Source organism: Hemitrygon akajei, chromosome 6, assembly GCF_048418815.1.
Source record: "Hemitrygon akajei chromosome 6, sHemAka1.3, whole genome shotgun sequence".
NCBI lineage: Eukaryota > Metazoa > Chordata > Chondrichthyes > Myliobatiformes > Dasyatidae > Hemitrygon > Hemitrygon akajei.
In genome coordinates this window covers 11,862,778-11,876,803 of record NC_133129.1, presented here as the reverse complement: position 1 = coordinate 11,876,803, position 14,026 = coordinate 11,862,778, and the positions used below count along the sequence as shown (strand labels likewise).

General features: G+C 43.9%; 1 protein-coding gene across 7 annotated transcripts in view; it reads left to right on the top strand.

Annotated features, from left to right (window-relative positions):
- The window catches only part of palld (palladin, cytoskeletal associated protein), a 490,195-nt gene that overhangs the window by 389,612 nt on the left and 86,557 nt on the right, over positions 1-14,026 (top strand). The window contains exon 1 of one of the 7 annotated variants that reach the window (XM_073047885.1): positions 13,289-13,418. The exons of the other annotated variants lie outside the window; for them this stretch is intronic. The gene's annotated coding sequence lies outside the window, so the exon portion shown is untranslated. Of the gene's footprint in view, positions 1-13,288; positions 13,419-14,026 lie in introns of those variants that run through there. 7 annotated transcript variants of the gene reach the window in all.

The following is a 14,026-nucleotide window of genomic DNA, read 5'->3' as shown; positions in this document are numbered from 1 at the left end:
TTCAATATGATGAGTTGGAAGACAGAACTACAGCTGTTTAAATCACTCCTCACTTTCAAAAGATTAGAGTGCAGCATCTGGTTAAGTTACCGGAGGGCAAGTTTGTAGTCTAAGAACCAAAGGGCACACATCTAAGGCAAGAGGAGGAAATCATAAATATGAGATTCTGCAGGTGCTGAAAATGTTGAGCAACACACACAAAATGCTGGAGGATCTCAGCAAGCTGGAAGCACCAGTAAGGAGGGAATAAACAGTCAATATTACAGACCTAATGAAAGGTCTTGGCCCGAAACATTGACTGTTTATTTCCCTCCACAGATGTTCAAAGTTCAAAGTAAACTTATTATCGAAGTACATATATGTCTCCCTGAGCTTCGTTTCCTTGCAGGCATTCACAGTGTAACAAAGAAATACAATAGAGACCATGGAAAACTACACACACACACAAAGACTTACAATCAATGTGCAAAAGAAGGCACACTGTGCAAATACAAATAAATGATAGAATAATCGATAGATAGATAGATAGATAGATAGATAAATAAATAAATACCAAAAACATGAGATGCAGAGTCCTTGACAGTGACTCTACAGGTTGTGGACCGAACTCAGAATTGAGGTGAGTGAAGTTACGAAATCCATGCGGGTTCAGGAACTTCACTACTTAATTAGATTCAGAGTATAGAAAGAGGCCCTTTGGCCCAACTAGCCCATGCTAACCAATCTGTCAACCTGAGCTAATCCCATTTGCCTGTGTCTGTCCCATGTCCTTCTAAACCTTTTCTATCCAAGTGCCTAACCAACTGTCTTTTAAATATTGTAATTGTGTTCTGGTCAGTTGCCACTCAAGTACTCTTCCTCTTTCCTCTCTTGCCTTAAATCTATGGTCTCTACTTTTATACTCCCTACTTAAAGTGATAAAGAGTTTGTCCATTCACCTTGTATCTCCCTGTAACTTAATATATTAATATATAAATATAAATATTAATATCAAACATTTAATATATGATATAAATACTACTGAGAACATGAGTTGTAACATCCTTAAAAAAGTGAGTCCAAAGGTTGTGTTCAGTGATCAGTTCAGTGTTGTGGTGAGTGAAGTTGTCCATGTTGGTTCAGGAGCCTGATGGTTCCTGAACCTGGTGGTGTGGGACCTGATGGTTGAAGGTAGTAACTGTTCCTGAACCTGGTGGTGTGGGACCTGAGGCTCCTGTACCTCCTTCCTGATGGTTGAGGGTAATAACTGTTCCTGAACCTAGTGGTGTGGGACCTAAGGCTCCTGTACCTCCTTCTTGATGGTTGAGGGTAATAATGTTCCTGAACCTGGTGGTGTGGGTCCTGAGACTCCTGTACTTCCTTCCTGATGGTAGTGGTGAGAAGAGATCATGGCCTTGATGATGGATGCTGCTTTCTTGTGGCACTGCTCCTCGTAGACGTGGTCAATGGTGAAAGGGCTTTTCCTATGATGAACTGGGCCCTATCCACTACTTAATACACTCTTTTCTATTCTTCTACATCCAATTATCTGGATTGCATCAACACTTCCAAAGCAAACAATACAGTAGCCTGTTTGTATACGGCAGGCTCCCATAATCAACTTAATGACTATATAATTTGTATTTATAATGTTCATTAAGGGATCAATGTGGGGTGGGACATTCTTGCCTGTTTTTCTTTAAATGAGAACCTCAGGCACTTGGACTTTCAGCTTCGTTCTGAGTGAGGCATTCTCAGAACGTCCTCAGACGCTGTGCGTCCCACTGCGTGACCCCCCTTCCTTACAGCAGTGCAGCGTCAGCCTGGTCACTTAAAACTCACGGCTCTGCCATGAGACTCGAGGCTTCCAACTCCAGCCGCAGGCCACAAGAGTCTGTTCTGTAAGGCTCAGCTCCAATATCCACAGACCATCAGCATGACTGGTGGTCAAAAGAGTTCTTCCCCAGCACCACAGAGTACTGACATTGCGGAGTGGGCAGCTAGAAATTTAAGTTAACCCATGTTTAGGAAGGAGAGCAGAGAGGAGAATGAAGGTCATTGCTCCACACAGTGATGTATTATGGTCCAGAATTCACCTCCCTCGGGGGCAGGTCCAATAACCAACTGACGACAGGAATTGGATGAATACCTGCAGTTTGCTGTAGTTTTCCTATATTGTGAGAGGACGCTGTCTATGAAGGCAGTGTAGATTTGCACCAGTATGTTCCGGGGAAGATGGGATTTTACCAAGTGCTACGAGAAGTACAGCCTCTGCTGAGAGTTTTTGTAATGATTATCTGCTTTACAGACATCCTTCATTCTTACTGGCCTGGATGGAACTTCAACACTGTGGCTAACTTCCCTTTGCCCAATGAAATGCCCCTGCAAGCCACATGGTTCAGGAGCAAACAGGGAGGCATAATCTGTGCTGGGCCAGCAGTGGCTGCATTCTGTAAATGAATGTGAAAATAACATTAGAGGCACAAGAGACTGCAGATGCTGGAATCCGGAGCAACAAGCAATCTACTGGAGGAATGCAGTGGGTCGAGCAGCATCTGTGTGAAGATAGAAACTGCCGACATTTTGGGGCAGAACGCTGCAAAACTTTCAAGTTCCTGGGTGTCAGTATCTCTGAGGATTTAGCTTGGACCCAACATAGCAAAGCAGCTACGAAGAAGACACAACAGCAGCTATATTTCATTAGGAGTTTGAGGAGATCTGGTATGTCACAAAGACACAAATTTCAACAGCTGTACCATAGAGAGCATTCTAACTGGTTGCATCACTGTCTGATATGTGGGGTGGTGTGGGGGGACTACTGCACAGGATCAAAATAAGCTGCAGAGTTGTAAACTCAATCAGCTCCATCATGGGCACTAGCCTCCATAGTATCCAGGACATCTTCAAGTAGCGATGCCTCAAAAAGGTGGCATCCATCATTAAGGATCCTCCATCATCCAGGTCATGCCTTGTTCTCATTGCTACCATCGGAAAGGAGGTACAGAAACCTGAAGGGACACACTCAACGATTCAGGAACAGGTTCTTCTCCTCTACTGTCCGATTTCTGAATGGACATTGAACCCATGAACACTACATCACTAATTTTTATTTCTCTTTTGCATGACTTATTTAACGTAACTATCTTTTATATACACACACACACACACACACACACACACACACACACACACACACACACACACACACACACACACACACACACACACACACACACACACACACACACACACACACACACACTTCCTGTAATTCAGTTTTTTTCTATTATTATGTATTGCATTGTACTGCTGCTGCAAAGACAAATTTCACGACATATGCCGGTGATATTAAATCTAAATCTGATCAGAACCTTCATACTGGTCAATTCTGGTCTTGGATCAACACACATAAAGTGCTGGAGGAACTCAGCAAGCCAGGCAGCATCTATGGATAGGAATAAAACTGTCCACATTTCAGGCCAAGACCCTCCAGCAGTCACACACACTCAGCAAGTCAAGCAACATCAACAGAGGGGAATAAACAGTCACTGTGAAGGGTCTTAGCTCAAAATGTCGACTGTTTAATTCCCATCTAGAGATGCTGCCTGACTTGCTGAGTTCCTCTAGCATTTTGTGTGTTTTGCTCAAGATTTCCAGCATCTGTCGAATCTCTTGTGTTTAGGTAGTTGATCAATCCATTAAGACCAATTCCTCCCACAGATTCTGCTCGACCTACTGAGATCCTCAGAAATAAAGATTTGTTGCTAAAAATAATTTCTACATGAAAAGCTATAACAGCCCTTAGTTTATGTTAGCAGCCAAAGAGGGAACAAGTTATTTACGGAAGTTTAAAAAATGCCATACAAAAACTGTTGACAGGAATGACTCAATGGGCTGAATAGCTTCTCTCGATTCTAGATGGAAGGGTCATAGAGAGAATGTCTTTCAGAGTATAAACCCAATTTCTGTCACGGTATCTGTGCCACCGAGCTCCAGTTCAAGGTCTACCTTGAGATGTCTCATTCAGAAACAAATGGATCTGATCAGAGGCCATCTCTCTTGGTATTTTCCATTTAGGGACTGGTGATGTCAACCTGAGTGAATTTTTGTCAGTATTCCTCCAATTTTATTTACATTAGCAAGTCAGGAAAGAAGCTGAAGAGCAGAATGATCCCAGTTATATTTACCACAGCAGAGTCAAGCCTTTAAGGCTTGTGATGTTGTCAGAGAGCTATTCATCATTTCAGTGGAAATGTTTTGAGAGCGAGAGAAAGAGTTGTATTTCCAAAAATGGTGACGTTTATTTTTAACAAGCATCTGTGTGTGTGTGAGTGTAACTGTGTCCATGTGTACTTTGATGCACTTTTGTGTCTATGCTTTTAACTCTCTGCTTGTGTGCATATTTATTTGTACTTTTGTATGAGTGTGTTGTAACTGTTTATACCTTTATCTGTGTGCATTTTGTATGTTTAGCTATGTATGTGTGTAGCTATGTGCACTCTGTGTGTGAGTTTTAGCTACTTATTAATTGCATTTATGTGTGCTTTGTATTGTATGTGTGTGTGTGTGTTTCCCCTTCTTCCCATTTCCCACTCTTCCTGGAGAATAAAATAGGATTGTGATCCAGCAAGCTCAGGAATGTGGGGGCTGGTCTGGGACGGAAGTGATGGTTTAAAAATTAGCTATTTTTGAAGCCAGGCCAGTTTCCCAATTGGTATGATGAGCTCCTCTATGTAATGGGGAAAGTCTGCATGGTATGTCAGTAACCTCTCTCTCGGAATGCATGTTTATACATCTGCGGATGTGGGCATGCAAACTGGGAACTCACTTCAGACAAGAATGTTGTTCGACTTTCAAACTGGAAAATATTGAAGGAAAAGGTTACGTGGGGTCCTCAGTGCTGAGTCTCCATTCAGTCAGCACTCCACATATGGAAGCCATTCTGAAGAAAGGATAATTTTTCCGCACTGGAGGAGGAGGTGAATTGGATGCATTCCAATTGCATTAAATAGAAAAACATTCCCAAAGAAAGATCTGCTCTGTCTTCCTAAAAAAGAATTAAAGCAAAAAAAGAAACTGGCCCTTAATTTGAGTGCACTTCAACTAAAATTGAGATGGGAACATTTTCGTCTTCAGCTAATTATTTTGCAGTTTACACCCTTTCTTCAGGACAAGTGCCTGCATCAACATTGTCTCCATTTCAAAGCAGTGGCCAAGTTGCTCCTATAACCCTTAGTTAGTTCACCCATCACCCCTACAGCAGCTCGTGGGAGTCCTCTGTCCTGGGCCAGTATTTAAAGTTATCCCCTGGTGTGGTCCATCTTCTTGGTGTCAGCTTCAAGGTTGTTTTGCCAGTTATTTTTCAACCAGCCTCCCTTGCTTCTGCTTTCCCTGGGGATTCCACGTTATGATTGTACTTGGTTTTCGCAGTGTGTGTCCTATCCATCCCCATTCTTCTTCCGCTGCTGACTGGTGTGCTCTCAGCCAGAGGCTGATGTTGCCGATGACTTCTGGCAGGCGGATCCAGAGGAATTTTCTCAGACAGCTATTAATAAAGGTCTGCACTTTCCAAATGGTAGTCTTTGTTGTTCTCCAAGTCTCTACCTCCCTCAGGCAAGCCTGAAGAGTCACTGACAGACACAATGCTGATACCCACAACGCCTTCAGCCTGCCAGCTGTTTGATGTGGTTAAACCCCTCTTCATCCAAGAAACATGATAATGGCACAAACTCACTTCTTACAAAACCGCACGAGTGATGTTTACATGGCAGCAAATTACCAGGGCCATATCTCACCTTGGTAACCATTACTTAATGCCGCAGGTTTCTGGTCATCATTCTGCACGAGTCCTCTGGGGACCCGTGTGTTAACTATGCTATTGAATTCGCTAGGTTGTGAAACTTCATCGCCAGTTTCCTCTCTCCCAAACTGTTCATGCACACGGCCTTACTATTTTCCCTCTCTTTTTGCACTGTTAACTTGTATATTTTACATTCTGCCAGAAAACATCAGACTTCACAACGTGTGTTAGTGATAATAAACCTGATTGTTGTTCTGATTCATGCCTGAACAGTTTCTGAACAATTGTGTGAATGTGGCAAGTGCACATGTGGCCGACTAATTGCGTAATGAATCAATTGGGCTCCTATGCCCCTCCCCGTTATGCGTGGGTTTTGAGTGCACACAGCTTGTTGCTCACCCACACCGCCAGATTCAGGACCAGTTAATACCCTTCAACCATCAGGCTCTTGAACCAGAAGGGATAACTTCACTCACCCCATCATTGAACTGCTCCCACACCTATAGACTCACTTTCAAGGACTCTTCATCTCATGTTCTCAATATTTATTGCTGATTTATTTTTTATTCTTTTTTCTTTTGTATTTGCACAATTTGTTGTCTTTTGCACACTGTTTGTCTATCCTGTTGGGTTCCATCTTTCATTGATTCTGTTGTGTTTCTCAGATTTACTATGCATGCCCACAACAAAACGAATCTCAGGGTTTTACAGTACAAGGTAACATGTACAGTACTGTGCAAAAGTCTTAGGCACTGTCACGTACCCCGTGACTGGGTTACCAAACCAGAAGAAATGGAATGATACGTTGGAGTCTGGTGGTACTGTAACTAAAGGTGTTTATTAGTAAACTAAGTGATACAGTACAAATATACATATAAAACAGGTTAGCAATGATATATACAGAAGTGTGGGAGTATAAATCAAAACCAAGCTCTTTCAAAGTCTAGGGGTAAATGAATAGTCCTAAGATGATGCAGAGTTCAGTTCAGTTCAGTTTAAGTCAAGGTAGTTGCTGTGGTACCGTTGGAGAGAGGGAGAGAACGAGAGGTGAGCAGGCAGGCAAACCTTCCGTTGTCTTCTTGTCCTGTTGTGCTGTTGCAGTCACCGACTGTGACCCCTCCATTCCCGGCCAGACCGTTCTTCAGTGGTGAGCCTGTCACCCAGGCGAGGATGGACACACACACAAGCCCCCACCGGTCTGCCTTCACACCCTGTGAGCCTCTGATCGATTCCCCCCGAATCGATCCTCCGAACCCCCACCTTCCTGTGGGTACACAACGCTCTTTCAGTGTCCGTGGTGTGTCTGCCTGTGTCTCAGCAGACTTGCTTTTATCTCCCCTGACGGGGTCCCAACCATCCATCAACTGTCCATCACCTGGTCCCACCTTGTTGTCTCAGCAAGAATGTTAACGAGCAAAGAAGAATGTCCTTGTAGCAAAGGTAAATAATCAGTGAAGAAGCCATAATACTCAATTATGTGTATGTCTCTTTCTCATCTGTGTAGGATGCATCCCCCCTCTTCTTCTCTCTCTCTCATTAGCAGCACAAACAGTGTCCAAAAGCCAGACTCATTCTCCCGACATTTTAAAGTGGTTGTCCACAGAAAATATGAACCCTAGGGGTACGTAACAGGCACATGTATTTAGATAGGGTGCCTCAGACTGTTGCACAGTACTGTAGTAATCTTATGCATTGCACTGTACTGCTGCAAAAAAAAACAGATTTCATGACGTGATTCTGATTTGGATCTCGACTGTGAACTGAGAGTGGGAAAGGGGAAGCATGGTTGGGAAAAGGGGAAAGGAGAGGAGAGGGAGCAGGAAGCACCAGAGAGACATTCTGTAAATGATCAATAATGGAAGTGTTTGGAATCAAATGATCTTGCCTGGTGCCTCAGGGCTGGATGTGTTTACACCTGCACCACCCCCGCCCTTGGCACTCCTTCTCTGCCATCTGTCTCTCACCCCTCCCGCAACACTCCACCCTCACCATTCCCAACATCCTTTGTTCCCACCAGATTTACAAACTCGCTCTCTGCTCCATGTTGACTGTAATACAGTACTGCGCAACAGTGTGTGTGTGTGTGTGTGTGTGTGTGTGTGTGTGTGTGAGTGTGTGTGTGTGAGTGTGTGTGTGTGTGTGTGTGTGAATGTGTGTGTGTGTGAGAGTGTGTGTGTGTGTGTGACACAGGCTTTTGCACAGTAGTGTATGTACTTTGATAATAAATTTACTGTGAATTTCAAACATTTCTGCCTCAATGGGCCTGGTTCATTGCTCCCACACTGTAAGTTGCCCAGCATGTACCAAGGCTAATGTGACAAGTAAAAGAGTTTAATCCAGCTGCTTCTTAGTTGTTCCTGCTCTGTGCATGAGTACAAAGTCAAGGGTGTGTTCGTTGGTTGGCCAGCTGGTTACTATGTAATGCCACTGCTGTGGAGAAAAGCATGGCTTTGACCCCATACTTTCAAACAACATCCCAGCACAGCACATCACAGAATCTAGCCGACCTTCTGTGGACTGTGTCAGCACTTCTCGCTGCCTTGGTAAAGATGCCACCATAATCAAAGACCCCACTGACCCCACCTCACAATCTACCTCATTATGATCTTGCATCTTATCGTTTACCTGTGTTGCACTTTCTCTGTAGCTGTTCCACTTTATTCTGCATTCTGCTACCGTATTCTCTTGTACAAGCTCAGTGCACTGTGTAATGGTTCGATCTGTATGAACAGTATGCAAGACAAGCTTTCCTCAATATCCTGCTATATGACAATTATAAGCCAATGCCAACTCCAGTTCTAAACCCAGCCTGGGCACATTCTCTTCTCCCCCCCCCACCCCATCAGGCAAAAGATACCAAAGCCTGAAAGCACCAGGCTCTAGGACAGCTCATAAAAATACAACTGCAGATGCTGTGGATCAAAGAATACGAACACAACGCTGGAGACCTGCTGAGTTCTTACAGCATGTGTTCGTATTCTAGGACAGCTTCTACCCCATTGTAATGTGAACGTGTGTCCTCTCTCTCTACCTTGTTAGATCATAAGACATAGGAGCAGAATTGGACCATTCAACCCATTGAGTCTGTTCCATCATTCCATCATGGCTGTTTTATCATCCCTCTCAAACCCATTCTCCTGCCTTCTTCTTGTAACCTTTGACACCCTGACTAGTAAAGAATTTATCAAACTTTGCTTTAAATATACCCATTGACTTGGCTTTCAAATCTATCTGTGGCAATGAATTTTACAGATTCACCACCCTCTGGCTGAAGAAATTCCTCCTCATCTCTGTTCTAAAGGGATGTCCTTGGATCCTGTGGCTGTGTACTCTAGATTTAGCCTTCCTCACTACTGGAAACATCTTCACCATGTCCACTCTCTATAGGCCTTTCAATATTCAACAGGTTTCAATGAAATTCCCCCCATGCCCCTCAATTGGCTAAATTCCAGCAAGTATAGGCCCAGACTCATCAAACAGTCCTCATACCTTTACCCTTTCATTCCCAGAATCACTGTCGTGAACCTCCTCTGGACTCTCTCCAATGCCAGCACTTCTTTTCTTAGATTACACTGCTGATAGTTGTCAGTGCAGTCTGACAAATGCGGTGTCATGGCACTGCATCTTCTCTGTACTTTCTGTGTGACTCTGCATTCTGTTACTGCCCTTCCCTGAGATTGCCTCAACATACTGGAGTGGGGAAACAGGGGAAACGATCTGCACGGATGGCACACCAGACAACGCAGGTGACAATAATGAGCCAGTTTATCAATTTTACCAGTTTAATATTCTTAATCTCCAGATCCATCCTGTCAAGATATCTCAGGGTCTCGTATGTTTCAATGAGGGCTCCACTCATCTCGAATAAATTCCAGCCGAGCTTGTATACCTTTGCTCATTTGACTTTCCACCCACTGCAAGTTCTAGTCTAGTAAATCTTGTCTGAACTGCTTCCAATGCATTAGCATCCTTAATGTTTTCCAGATGCAGCCTCACCAAAGCCTTACATAAGCATAAGCACACTAGCCTTGTGTTCAAATGTGCTCAAATTCAATTGGAATTGGTTTATTACTGTCACATGTACCAAGGTACAGTGAAAAGCTTGTCTGGCATACTGCTCATATGGATCAAGTCATTACACAGTGAGCTGAGATGTATGTGCATTTAATAGTTTGGTAATATTTGAGTAGATGATAAGGTCGAAAGTCAATCTTATCATACAGAGGACGGTACGGTAGCATAACAGTTAGCCTAACTCCACTATGGCCCCAGCCACCTACCCGGGTTCAATTCTGCTGCTGTCCGTCACGAGTTTATACGTTTTCCCTGTGACCATGTGGGTTTCCTCTAGGTGCTCCGGTTTCATCCCACGTTCCAAAGAGGTTCAGATTAGGGTTACTAAGTGGTGACAAGCTATATTGGTTCTGGAAACGTGGCGATACTTGCAGGCTGCTCGTAGCACATCCTCAGACTGTGTTAGTTGCTGCATGTTTCAATGTACATGTGACAAATAAGGCTTATTTCTTCTTAACCTCTTTCAAGAGGCTGGTAACAGTGAGACGGATATGTGCTTGCAGGTTTTAGTATCTTCTGCCCAATGGGGTAGTGGAAAAGAGAGAACGTCCAGGGTGGGTGGGGTCTTTGATTATGCCGTCTGCTTTATGGAGGCAGTGAGAAGTGGAGGCAGACTCCACTGAAGGGAGGGTGGTTCTTGTGATGTGTTCTGCTCTGCCCACTGCTGTCTGCAGTTTCTTGCAGTCACATGCAGAACAGTTGCCATACCAAGCTGTTATGCATCCAGACAGATGATTGCTCACCTCTGGATGAATCACGAGATAATTTATAATGACCAGTTAACCTACCAACCGGTATGTCTTTGGATTGTGGGAGGAAACCAGAGCACCTGGAGAAAATCCACACAATTTATGAGGAGAACATACAAATCCCTTTAAGATGACACTGGACTACAACTCTGATCTCTGGAACACCCCAAGCTGTAATAGTGTTGCGCTATCCGTTACACTACAGATCAGAGATTGGAGGAATTTCTTTAGCCAGAGGGTGTGAATCTGTGGAAGTCATTGCCATGGTGGCTGTGGAGACCAAGTCATTGCGTATATTTAAGGCAGAGGTTGACAGGTTCTTGATTAGTCAGGGTGTCAAAGGTTATGGGGAGAAGGCGGGAGAAAGGGGCTGAGAGCCATGATTGAAGGAATAATTTATAGCCAATAAAGCCCCATGTGGCAGCCAGCCTGTGCTCATGAAATTCCTGTAGTGAGTGGTATCTACAGAACTTGGAGGTGGAGTCATTCGAGGCAATGTTTCTGACAGGCATTTGAACTGCAATAGTCAGGGAGTATTGGGAGAGTTTGGAAAAAGTAGTGATGAGGCCAAGCTTGGAACTGCCAAGACGTAGATGAATGGAGCAAAGAGAATAAAAAAAAAAGGACCCTTCAGCCCAACAAGTGCTGCTAACCCTTGATTTATTTAGCGATACAGTACGAAACAGTCCCTTCCAGCCCGATGAGCCCTGCCACCCATATATTTAAACCAAGCCTAATCACAGGACAATTTACAATGACTAATTAACCTCCTAACCAGTATATCTGTGGACTGCAGAAGGAAACCAGAGCTCCCAGAGGAAACCCACATGGTCACATGGAGAACGTTCAAACACCTTGCAGACGGTACCGGAATTGAACCCTGAACTCCGGCACCCCAGGGTGGAGTATCATCACACTAACCACTAGCTACCATGGTTCCCCTAAGCACTCATTTATACTGATCCCCTCTACTAGCTGTGCCCCTGTGTCAGCTCCTGTTTCCTGTGTTTATTGTCAGGTAAAATTACTTTGGCAATGCAGAATGAAGGCTGAATATTGTCTTCGTTAACAGGGAGAATTCCGTCACTTTCTTTGAATCCATGTCTTGTGAGCTTTCATATTTCACCCGAGAGGGCAAGCCGCGTTTACTGCCTCATCCAGACATGACAGCACTCCCTAAGGGCTGTATTTGCATTGGAACATCAGCCTAGACTTTCACACCCAATTCTCTGAAAATGGTGGAGAGTAAGCCACTGACAGAACCGTGAATCATAATATAGAATTGTATTTAAGTTAATAAACATTGATGTCATTTTAAGTTTTCTCAGCCAACAGTATAAGAATGGAGATTAATACTAGACCCCAGGCTGATGATGTTAGCTATTGACAAGATTGTTAACACTTATTGCAGGAGTCTATTTGGGCTATCGTGGACTTTCTAGCCTGCGATGAACTTTGGCTCACTCCCCAGCTCTTGTTCACCTTGCAGATCAGAATACTGTGCATTGGGTTTTGCTCTTAACCACCTCCATGTACTTATCTATGGAGATCATTCCCAGGTAGAACAAACATTTTAACATATCTTGATACAGGTGGCAAGAATAAACCAATAGATTTCAATCCAACAGACATTTTAAATACCAAGGACCTTTACATCCAGCCCAAGCCCCATTTTCTCTATTTTAGTTCTTTCTTTCTCTCTTTTATACTTTCTCCCCCTCCCTCTCTCCTTCTCCCTCCTACCCCCTCCTTTCCTCTCCATCCCTCTCCCTGCTCTCTATTCCATTATATCTCTCTCACTCTCTATCTCTCTCTCCCCCTCTCTCACACACTCACTCTCCCTCCCTCTCTCTCACACTCTCTTTCTCTCACTCTTTCACTCTCATGCACACACTCATCTCCTTTCTCTCATTCTGTCTCTCCCTTCCTCTCTCTCTCTCACCCTCTCTCACTCTCTCCTGCTTTCACTCTCACACTCCCTCTCTCTTCCTCTGTCTCTCTACCTCCCTTTCTTTCTCCCTCTCACTCATTCTCTCTTTCTCTCACTCTTTCTCACTCCCTCACTCTCATGCACACTCATCTCTTTTCTCTCACTCTCTCCCTCACTCCCTCTCTTTCTCACAGTCTCTCTTGCTCTCTCTCCCTCACTCTCTCTCACTCTGTCACACTCCCTCTCTCCCTCACTCTAACACACTCTCTTGCTCTCTCACTCCCTCTCACACTCACTCACTCTCACTCCCTCTCACTCCTTTCTCTTGCTATGTTCCACCTTATCTCCTATTCTTTCCCCTTTATTTTTCTTCTCTTTTCCCTCTTTCTGTCAGTTTTCCATCTTGTTTTTAATTTTCTCTCTCTCTCTCTCTCTCTCTCTCTCTCTCTCTCTCTCTCTCTCTCTCTCTCTCTCTCTCTCTCTCTCTCTCTCTCTCTCTCTCTCTCTCTCTCTCTCTCTCTCTCTCTCTCTCTCTCTCTCTCTCTCTCTCTCTCTCTCTCTCTCTCTCTCTCTCTCTCTCTCTCTCTCTCTCTCTCTCTCTCTCTCTCTCTCTCTCTCTCTCTCTCTCTCTCTCTCTCTCTCTCTCTCTCTCTCTCAAATCTCAGATTGAGATAAGAAGTAATGACTGTTTTTTCAGCCTGTGGGGGGGGGGGGGCGTAATATGAGCTGTCTTCTCTGGAAAGCATTCACTGGAAATCATTAATGCACCAGCCTTCACTGAGTTTTTTTCCGCAATACTTGAATGAGGAAAAGCCCCAACTTCGCAGTGCTGCTAATAGATTGTTTGAAGTTCTGACTGGCACTGTACCCATTTGAGAGGAGACAGGTAAAAGACTTCTGCGTGGACAATCCTGAGATCTGAGTGTGTTTCCTTTAGTGAAGAGTGGTCTGAGAACTGTGTTGTATGAAATGTCTGTCTCCATCTCTCTTTAAGTGTCGCATTTTGTTCTGTACCATGTTTGGTTTCTATTTTCTATTGTTTATCTGCCGTGTGTATTGCAAGACGCAATGAGAGCACATGTCATGACAAGGCTTGATTGACTGAAGCCATTTTTTTGCCAAACGGGATTGTAATATTTATTGTTCAGATGCTTTTAGCTGTGAAATATTATCTTCACATGGACAAAAGATTTCTTGCAGAGGAAATTTATCACGATCTGATAGCCGAGACAAAGACATAGTTTAAGATCAGTGTGGGAAGTTCATTACAGACCAATTATTTCCTGTGATTTTAAAGTGACTCTTCATTTTAAACAATCGAGTGGTGCAGTTTGTTTATTAGTCCCCAAGTAGACAGAGTGAGCGGGTGAGGAGTTCAAACCCCACGTCCAGCACATGACAATACAGTGCCCACTGCGTGTCTTTTTGTGCTATTTATTTGGAGTAACTTTTTATGTCTTGCACTGTACTGCTGCTGCAAAACAACAAATTTCA